The 10,720-nt window shown below is 43.8% G+C and overlaps 1 long non-coding RNA gene across 1 annotated transcript in view; it reads right to left on the bottom strand.

Annotated features, from left to right (window-relative positions):
- Nucleotides 1-5,138: 5,138 nt before the first annotated feature.
- Nucleotides 5,139-10,720, bottom strand: part of LOC122207071 — an 85,511-nt gene continuing 79,929 nt past the window's right edge. The window contains exon 3 of the long non-coding RNA XR_006196659.1: nucleotides 5,139-5,358. This is a non-coding gene — a long non-coding RNA (uncharacterized LOC122207071). The remainder of the gene's footprint in view (nucleotides 5,359-10,720) is intronic.

Here is a 10,720-nt window from a genome sequence, read left to right as displayed (position 1 = left end):
GATGCTTAACCGACTGAGCCACCCAGGCGCCCCTAGATATAAGTTAAGAACACCTTTCCCTTTTCTTTCACTCTTAGAAATAGGTTATGATATGAGAAAGTCTTGACTTTGAGACTTGGAGGAACAGGGGGTGCAAAGGGAAGTTCAAGGGAGAGCATTTCCAAGCTCTGTCCCAAAGAGAAGGAGAGAGATGGCTTGGAAAAGAGACCCCCGCCCACTGGGTCTGGTGAGGGGCTGAAGGGAGGCCCCTTGGAACACTGACTCGTGCTTCCCGCAGTTGGGAAGACCAACATGGAAAAGGTAAAACAGCCTGCGTGTCCGGGAAGTGACTGTCCTCTTCCCCAATGGAAGGGAATCAGATGTCGGTCCTAAATGGGAATGTTGTCCTAGACTCATTCCAAATCCTATCCGAGAGGACCCCTTGAAAATGCAGTGAACCCAACAGAGCAAGTTCCGTGGAATGAACAACCAGAAGTCTAAGGGCTGAGTGTGGAGTCCCAGCCGAACGAGACGCCCAGGGGGCCAAGCAGCAGCAAAGTCCGGGGAGGGCTCAGAAAAGCACCAGCTTTAATCCCTGTCAGGTACAAAGACAGCAAAGCCGTCCTGTGACAGGATCAGTCAAGTCAGATGTGTGAGTATTCATTTTCTCTTCCCCTCTTCCTGTCTGGCAAGGTACATAAACTAGTGTTGGTTAGAGGGCGGTTGAGGTGAACCACGAATAAAGAAAAATGGCTGACGATACCTCCCCCCTTGGTGTCAGTTAGCCCATCTGATTTGGGAGAGCAAGTCTGGGAAAGATACAACGCCAAGTCAGGTTTGGAGTCTTGATTACTGCACGGGCATTTTAATAACTGAACTCAGACTGGCATGGGAGCTATAGTGCCCAACCTTGGGTCTTGCTATTCTCCTCCAAAGGCAAGGGCAATTTTGAAGGGATCATCAGAGATAAAATAAAGATGCTCTTTGATTTCACTTCACTGATTGGTCACGTTCGATGTACAAGTTTATTCTAACCCCCATCCTCCCTGAACCTTTTACCCGTCCTCCCTTTAAGAAAAACAAAGACAAGGGGGTGGTGCCTGGGTGGCTCAGTCAGTTAATCGTCCAACTTTGGCTCCGCCATGGTCTCACACTTCCTGAGTTCGAGCCCCGCGTCGGGCTCTCTGCTGTCGGCGCAGAGCCTGCGTGGGATCCTCTGTCCCTCTCTCTCTGTCTCAAAAATAAATAAAACATTAAAAAAGAAAAAAAGAAAACAAACACAAAAATCATTTGTGGCTCACCTTCCACCTCATCTCACGGTTAGAAATCCTTTAGCTTGTAGGAATGGCCCTGATTCCAAAGCTTCTCTAAGCAAATCAGAAACATAAACAGAACAATGCAAAGAGACAAAGGAGAAGGAGACAGGGGACCAGAGAGCTTTCCAAAGGCAAAGGACGGGGTCACTTTCCAAAAAGAGAATGTATGTTTTAAGGGGACCTGGGATTTTCATCGGTTAAGGTGAGACACAGACATGGAAATGAAGAATTTTTTGTAGTCACAGATCCCTAGAAACGGGAGGCCCAGCACGCAGGGCCACATCAGTCAGCAGACAAAGAGAAAGAGGGGAAGGGTTAAGAGCCCATATGGTGGCTTCTGTGGGAAAGAGTGTGTGAAGCAGTGTGATCTGCCTTATGATGGCTAGTTTGACTCATTTCGGCCGACTCTGGAGCACAGGGGATGGCATGAGGGAACAGTGGCCTTGAAGGCAAGAGCCCCCCTTCCCATTCAAGGGGTGGCTAGGGGTTTGCATTTGGAAGGTGCACTTGAGGGCAAGTTGTTTACCATCTCTAGGAATTGGCTAGCCCTGAAGCAGGGGAGGGGTCTCTCTGGGGTCAGCAAAGCCCCAAGATGTCAAAGCGTCAAAAAGGAGAAAAGAAAGGGACACGGTAATACAACTTGAGACACCATATGACAGAGTCAAATGTTGCAAAGAGGTCGAGGAAGTTGGTTCCTAAAACCAGGTGTCAGATTTTCCGGCTGAGTGGCCACTGTGAGCACTTTTAGGAAGCAGTGTGGACACAGTGCTCAAGGCAGAAGGGATAAAGAAGAAAGTTGGTGGCTGAGAAACAGTATCAGGGGCAGAGGGCGCCTGGGTGGCTCAGTCGGTTAAGCATCCGACCTCGTCTCAGGTCATGATCTCACGGTTCGTGAGTTCAAGCCCTGTGTCAGGCTCTGTGCTGACAGCTCGGAGCCTGGAGCCTGCTTCAGATTCTGTGTCTCCCTCTCTCTGCCCCTCCCCAGCTCGCACACACACACACACACTCTCTCTCTCTCAAAATAAATAAACTTAAAAAATAAAAAGTATTGGATGCTTAGAGTACTCTGCGTGTATATATAACACTGAAAGAAAGCAAGAAAAGCAGTAAGATAGTAGGATAAGAGAAAAGTTATTTTGTTTTGTTAGACTTGTTTTTGTCTTAGCAGACAAGGGATATAAATTTGCTTGTAGGCAGAAGAGAAGAAACCGGGATAGAGAGAGAGAAAGAGCTGTAAGAGGTTGGCCCGGACTCCCGAGGAAGTTCAACCAGCTTCGATTTCTAACAGCATGCAAGTGGATGTCGGGGCTCGCAGTGAGACGATGCACGACTCCAGCCTCTGGCCGCAGACACCTTTGTGAGTGGAGATTGCAATCAACTGGCCCAGACGCAGGGCACTGACACTGCACAGGGCCCAACATGGCTCCTTGAGAACTTTTATCAAAGGTTGTCCTTCAGTGTCTGGTTTCCTACAGTCTTGGGCGCAGAAGCCTCCACAGATTAGACAGAAGAGCTTGATTTTCCTCTGCCATGGGAAGGGTACATCAGTGTCTTTATCCATTTTTTTTTTCTGTGTCAAGAATATGTTTATAGGGGCGCCTGGGTGGCGCAGTCGGTTAAGCGTCCGACTTCAGCCAGGTCACAATCTCGCGGTCTGTGAGTTCGAGCCCCGCGTCGGGCTCTGGGCTGATGGCTCGGAGCCTGGAGCCTGTTTCCGATTCTGTGTCTCCCTCTCTCTCTGCCCCTCCCCCGTTCATGCTCTGTCTCTCTCTGTCCCAAAAATAAATAAAAAACGTTGAAAAAAAAAAAAAAAAAAAAAAAAAAGAATATGTTTATAGAGGTCAAGCTCTTAGTAATCACATCATCCAGCAAAAAAAAAAAAAAAAAAAAAAAAAAAATCAATTCGTTTACAACAATGAGGATGTTTTGGCAAAACCATACTGGTGGAATTAAGGGAGCTGCCTTCCAGAACACCAGCTCCAACAGATTGACTTCTTAGAAGACAGAGTCTTATATTCGTCCTTGTAGCCAACTTCTGATTGATAAATACACCCTCCATCCCCAGCAGAGTATTGATACTCCGTTATACCCCACTGCAAAAATATAAAGTCACTTCTCGATCAACACACATTAAATTAGCAAGTATAGGTAAGAAACAAGTCTTGTCTGTTCAATCAAGCGTCCTATAAAGATTCACTGTCTCTTTCGTCAAGAAACCACACCAAGCCTGAGGGGAAAGACGGTAAGAAATCTCCTTTGGAATAGGCTCCTACAATTTATGCAAAGCACGTGCCAATGTCATTTCCTTTAAATCTCTGTGGGCGCGGTCATTAATACCATGGTCTCCGTTTAACAGAGGAGAAACCTGTAATTTGGAGTTTACGTGATTTGCAGGAAGGCACGGGGCTGGGACATAGTAGCTGGGATCCAGGTGTGAATGGAGGGAACTGGATTAGGAGGTCTTTCCAGAAACACCCTTCCTCAGCTCTTTCACCACGAGGAGAGTCAGTGTGGGGAGAAATGGAAAACAGGCTTGTGAGCTTAACTTCTAATGCTGAGGGCTCTGCTACGATAGGCCTCAGCTCGCACATGTGCACACACACACACACACACACACAAACATGCATATGTATACATGCACATGCACACATACACATGTGCACACACATACACAAACATGCACACATACACACCCACATGCATGCACAGGCACACGTACACAGAGATGTGCACACACACACACATGCATACACATACACACGTGTGTGGTTATGCTCTCACCTGCACACTAGGCCTTTTCACACATGGGCCTCTGGTGGAAATGGCCCCTAACACCTGCAACCTGACATAGCTAGGTTCAATTGTCTTCTTCTCGGAGGAGATAGAAAAGAGCATGGAAGGGGCATTTCCTTCCTTCACCCATTAAAATTAGGACACCAAGTCAGATCCTCTGACTCAGATCCTGGGCTTTTTCAACACGGAAGACAAAAAGAAGTGGCACGTGGGGCCTCTGGTGTCAAGAAATTAACAATCAAGAGAGAAAACAATCCCCCAAAAGGGAGCCCAACAAAGGGGGTCCCAGTCTCTAAACCACATGCTTTAGAGAAAGGAGAGCTCACTTGAGGCTTGACTTGTCGAGAAGGCCTCTGGAAGAGGGCAGGTTTACATTGGTGTGTGGCTCAAACCGACACACAGTGTTCATTCACCCTGTTAGGACCTCACCTTCACCAAAAAAGGAAACAGCCACCATGGCTGGCTGCCCACCCTTCATCGGATCTCACTGGAGCTCTGGGAGAGACCACTCCCTTCTCAGGGAGCCCCGATGTATTAGCAGCAAGAAAATTTTAAGTTGGAAGGAACTCTTCTCCTGGGGAAAACTAACCATGACAGAGTTTGGCACAGGGCTAGGCTGAAGCTCTACACATCCAGAGCCCTAATCATCTGCAGGCGTTTTAGGAACCGGTCCTGTGCACTGGATGGTTCTCAGGAAATCAACGGGGAGAGACTCTTTCTCCTCCCCAGGGACCCTTTGCCCTGTTCAAATTTGCCCTGACTAATCGTCTTAGTAGGTGTTGGGTCAGAGTCAGCTAGGGGTCTGACTAAGGTCACTTACTGGCTTTGTTTACACTGCTAATTTTATCATTGCTTGGAAGGCTAATGGTATTATTTATACTTTAACTATGATAAATGTCTAGTTAAAGCAGGGTTGGGGCAAGTTAAAGACCAATACAACAAATCCAAAACTTTTTACACAGGAAATATTAATATTTTTGAGCTCCCCAATCTTTCCAGAATCTTGTACTTGACAAGGAAAAACGGTCCTTCCAGCCCAAAGCTCCTCATGTTCTAGTCTCGGGACAACCAACATCAAAACCCCTGGCCCGTGTCTGGCCGATGGCGCCGATTGAGGCTTGAGAGCTTCTGATGAACCAGCTCCACGGACGATGCGAAGAGCTGGAGAAGTAAGGGTTCAAGGCAATGACTGGAAAGCCAGTTGTCAGCTACATTTCAGAGCCATCTGTTCCTGTTTAAGGCTTCGAGGGAGGCTTGGACTCTTAACAATCTGTGCAATAGAACAGAGCCTGTCAAGATTTCATGTGCACATAAGTGACCTGGGATCTTGTGAAAATACAGATTCTGTTTCAAGATGTCTACGGTGGGGCCTGAGACGCTGCGTTTTTACAAACTTCCAGGTGATGCTATGCTACCGCTCCACAGGCCACACTTTGAGTAGCAAATCAAAGAGAGCACTGCAGGGTCAGGGGATGATTCAATACATGAGTGGGCATTGGCTTGGGGGCGTCTCCTCAGCTGGACACACAAGGTTTGCCTTTCCACTCTCTCCAACAAAATGCGCTTCTCGATGCTTTCTGAGCGAGCTGCCCGATTTCCCTTCTGCAACAGAGTGCTCACGTTATTCCCAATTATAGACTAGTTTCCTCCTGGCCAATGTGAATCTGAGAACTGTTTTTTTAAGTTTATTTATTTTGAGAGAGAGAGAGAGAGAGAGAGAGAGAGAAACATGAGCAGGGGAGGGGCAGAGAGAGAGAGAGGGAGACAGAGAATCCCAACACAGAGCCCCACATGGGGCTCAAACTCACAAACCACGAGATCATGACCTGAGCTCAAATCAAGAGTCAGACACTCAACCGAGACACGCAGGTGCCCCTGAATCCTAGAATTTCTGCTCCACCTTCAAGATCTATCTTGAATTTGTCTTGGCATGGGATGAACCAGCTCCCAACTTGGGTGAGGTTTTGTGAGGGGTTTCCCCCCCTCTTTTTCTCTTTATAACTAGAAGTTTGCACCTTAGGCCACCTTTACCCAACGTGTTCCCCACCCCTGCCTCTGGTAACCACCAATCTGATCTCTTTGTAGGCATCTGTTTATTTTTTCTTTGATATTCCACATATAAGTGAGACCATAGAGTATTTGTCTCTCTTTGTCTGACTTATATAAGTATAATGCTCTCAAGGTTCATCCGTATTGTCACAAATGGCAAGATTTCCTCATTTTTGATGGCTGAATAATATTTCATCATATGTATGTATATATACTTACATATTGTGTCTATATATATATATATATATAGTCACAAATGGCAAGATTTCCTCATTTTTGATGGCTGAATAATATTTCACTGTATGTATATATATATATACTTACATGTTGTGTCTATATATATATTGTCACAAATGGCAAGATTTCCTCATTTTTAATGGCTGAATAATATTCCACTACATATATGTATATATGTACATATATATAGATATATATCATGACTTCTTTATCCATTCTTCCATCAAAGGACACTTAAGCTGTTCCAGTGTTTTGGGTATCATTTTTTTGGAAAATAATAATTCCAATAGGCATGAGGTGATAGCTCGTTGTGGTTTTTATTTGCATCTCCCTAGTGATTAGTGATGTTGAGTTGGGTGAGGTTTTATAACTGCCCTCCCACCTCCCTGTCCAAGTTAACAGGTGAGAGAACTGTAAAGTGGCAGGGCCAGAGTCCTATCTCCAGCCTAGTTAGTGGATAATTATGACTTAAAAACAATTTCAAGGTAAAGTGAGATGAGCTGCTGGCTAAGTGAACCGTGAAGCCATTGATGCTAAAGGTATTCTGGGTGGTGCGAATGGTCACTGGGGGCTAATGAGAGAGTGGAGGAGGGGGCAAATAGGGGTGCTGAGGTTTGGCAACAGGTTTGGGTGCCTGCCATTTAAACCAACTGGGAACTGGTGTGCTGCCTTCTTAGCGGCTGGGCAAACCTCCCAAACTCTGCACCTGAGGGGTGAGGACTGAGCCAAACCCTCCCTCACCCTGCACCTGCCACAAATCTATGCCAAAGTACAGCCCTCTACTTGGACACAATCAAATCCTGCCAGCCCTACTGAAATCCTAAATCTGTGTCTCTTTATTCAAGTATTCTTTGTGACCCTCAGCAGACTCCTCAACTTACCCTGGTCAGGTGCCCAGGATAAGACCATTCATCTTATGTAACCTGAAGCCCATATTATATGATCCTATTTGGGGAGAGAGGAGAGATACTCCCAGGGAGTTTTCTCTTCTGTCTACAGCCTTCGTTGATGAAGGAGGTGGGAACAAGGCAGGGCTCCGAGATGGGGGCCCTGGGCTGCTGGTAGGGAGGTTTGTGGAGATTTAAAAGCCTCAGCCTGCGTGCGGCCTTTCTCCCTCTTCTCTTGTGACCCTGTGGTTCAGCACAGAGCCCCCAACCCCTCTGGAAAGGCTGCCCTCCCTCGCCTTGGGCCCTGAACTCCTCTTCCAGGCTCTCCATTGCTGACCATGGAAAAAATATCTCACAGATCAAGAGAACAATGAATGAGGATGTGCTAAGTGGTGGCTGTGTGTGTGTGAAGTTCATCGTAGCCTGTTCTGAAGAACCTGCACACCCTCTGAGCCCACACTCGCAGGGACTGATTGGCCCGGTGCTGTCCTGGCCCGAGGGGAGTTGTAGTTAAAATTCCAGACCTCTGCTGTGCTAACTCGCTTGGGAACCCCATTACTAACACCAGATTCTGGGGGTAGAAGACTGTTTCCAATTCCTGCTGGATTATAAAGCAGCCACTATTGGGGACTCCCAGGAAGCAGCTGCAGTCTGGCAATGGCTTAGGTCATGAGAGCTTTTGGAACCACAGAGCCCTGGGAATTGATACGCACCCTAGGCTTTCTCGGAGATGTGTTATGTCTAATTGCAAGTCCTCCTGCTGCCCCAAATGCCAGACCAGTGGAGGAGATGGTTGTTTGCTCTGGCCTCTTGGGAGGTCCCTCATGCCTCCTTGGTGACCTAAGCACTAGAACCCTCGTGTATTTCACTTACATGAGTCACCATTTGGGCAAAAGAAGACATCTCTTCAGAATATAGAAGCAAACCCACTAAGAATCCAAATTAATCATAGAACATGTATTTGTTCCTTAGTGTTCAGTAGGAAAGTAAACATAAGCCAGAGAACTGCATGACAGTAGGTACTCTGCTTTGTTGAGAATCACGGAAAATAGTCTGGCCAGGATGCTCATGAAAATCAGTCAAAATGCAAAAGTCGATTCCACAGCAAAATGATAAATTCAGCATCGGGCTGCCCACATCCTTTATATTTTCCACAGTCAAATCGTGTCAGCCCTACTGAAATCCTAAATCTATGTCTCTCTATTCAAGTGTTCTTTGTGACCCTCGGCAAACTGGCATGCCTGGTTCCATTCTCGTTGTGATTTTTTGGATGTCTGATTACTCGAGTAAATGGGACCTTTTCCCTGTGACGTTTTCCTAATGTGATCGCTTTATTATAATGGTGTTGAGATTTAAAAAAATGTTTTAATGTTTAGTTTTGAGACAGAGAGGAAGGGGCAGAGAGAGAGAGGGAGACACAGAATCCGAAACAGGCTCCAGACTCTGAGCTGTCAGCAGAGCCCAATGCGGGGCTCAAACTCATGAACCGAACCATGAGATCATGACCTGAGCCAAAGTCGGACACTCAACCAACTGAGCCACCCAGGCACCCCATGGTGTTGAGATGTTATAACTGACCACATTACTGTGGTTTCTTGTCAAGTCTCAAATTTTTTAAGTGTGTCTTAAAATGTCTTAAAAAGTCTTAAAAAATGATTCCTTACATTTTGGTAGTCAGGTAGATTTATTATTATTAATGTATTAGTTAAGACACTGAGGTTCAGAGAGATTGGGTGGTTTTCCAATATACTATTAGAAAGTGACAGAATGTGGGGCAGTTTTTATACTAGAGGGGTCGTCAATCCCTTGTAAGTTTGAAAAGAATTTGCCCATAAAATCGTCTAGAATTGACACATTTATTACTGGTAAGATGTTGACTTTTTTCAATTTGTCTCTTGATTAAATATTTACTTGAGATTTTCTACTTCAGTAAACTTTTCTAATTTATATTTTTCTAAAGTTTGCAAACTTACTAGCTTTGGGCTTTGTAAACATTTTCATAATATTTTATCTATTTGATATCTGTGATTATACATCTCTTCTAATACCTAAAGTTATGTTTTTGAATGATCTCGGTTTTTTTAATCAGACAAGCTGAGCTTTTTTTAACTATTTATTATTGTATTATTTATAAATCCCATTACATTAATTTCTGTTTTTAGGCTATTTATAAATATTTCATTTTTACTGTTTCATTTTTCCTATCCTACTCTTATTTTTTTCTCATTTTCTTTTATTATTTTTCCTTTTCCCATTTCTTGACTCTTTTTTTTTTTCATTTTGCTTTGTCTACAAATGAAGGTATAGCATTACGATTTTTTTGAATAACGTTCTGTTAGCCACTTCCTATAAGTTTTACTTTGTACTGTTCACATTATCACTGCTTTCTAAATACAGTTTAATTGAAGGATTAATGTTTCCTTTCTTCCAACAACTACTGAGGTCAGTGAACTAACATTTCCAGATGACAGGGATTATTTTATTATTACATTTTGGTTACTTATTTCTAGTTTTATAGATTTGTAATAAGAATGCAGGGTTCATACAATTTCTGTTTAATAGACAGCATGTTGTCACCTTATCACATAGCGTAGCGTATTAAAACCACTTTATTGGTAGTATTTAAATTCTCTCCATATCCTTTTCCCCCTTTGATTTAATGATGACTACAAGAGATATGCTAATGACTCACAAGTAGCTATGTATGGCAATTGTTCCTGCAAACTTGAAACAGTTTTTTGATTCATCTATTTTAATGTATCGGAGGCCCAAATATCCACGATGTAAAATATTTTTCTTGTGGACTATCATCATCAATAACAAAAATATTTGTCTGAGGTATTTTTTGCCTTAAATTCCACTTTTATGTTAATATCACAGTGTTTTTACTTGGCTTGTATTTACATAATTTATCACTGCCTTTATGCTTACAGTTTTATTTTAAACAAATTACTCTATTCCAATAATTTTCAGAGGCGAATAGTGCTAAAGGGCTTAGTTTTGTTTTTTTTTTTTTACACTCAACCTCTCTCTTACTCCTTTAAGTCCCCAGAAGCAACTCTTTCAAAGGGTTCCAGCCTTAATGGCCATTGTTATTTAATCTAAACTTCTGAGTACCAGAAATTCTTTTATCAATTTCAGACACTAACTGCTGGTTCCCTATTATATCGCTCACTTACACCCTCTTTTCCCTTTTCTTCATTCTCCCAATATAGTTACATTTCAATTTTTTGTTAAATCCATGTCTAGTGTTTTTATTATTAGAACTATAGAAATGCTGTTGACCATTAAACAGATCTTGTACAAATTTTGGTTATTCCTCAAGTTAATAATCGCTTCCATTTTTTGCTTGTTTATTTCCGCCAGGCCCTCTGGTTATCTGCCCGTCCAGGAACACTTGTGAAACAAAATTTCACAGCTTGAGTTTTTTGAATCACCAAGTGATGTGAATTTGAATGG

Source organism: Panthera leo, chromosome E1 (genome assembly GCF_018350215.1).
Source record: "Panthera leo isolate Ple1 chromosome E1, P.leo_Ple1_pat1.1, whole genome shotgun sequence".
Lineage (NCBI taxonomy): Eukaryota > Metazoa > Chordata > Mammalia > Carnivora > Felidae > Panthera > Panthera leo.
This window is presented reverse-complemented; position numbering and strand designations above follow the sequence as displayed.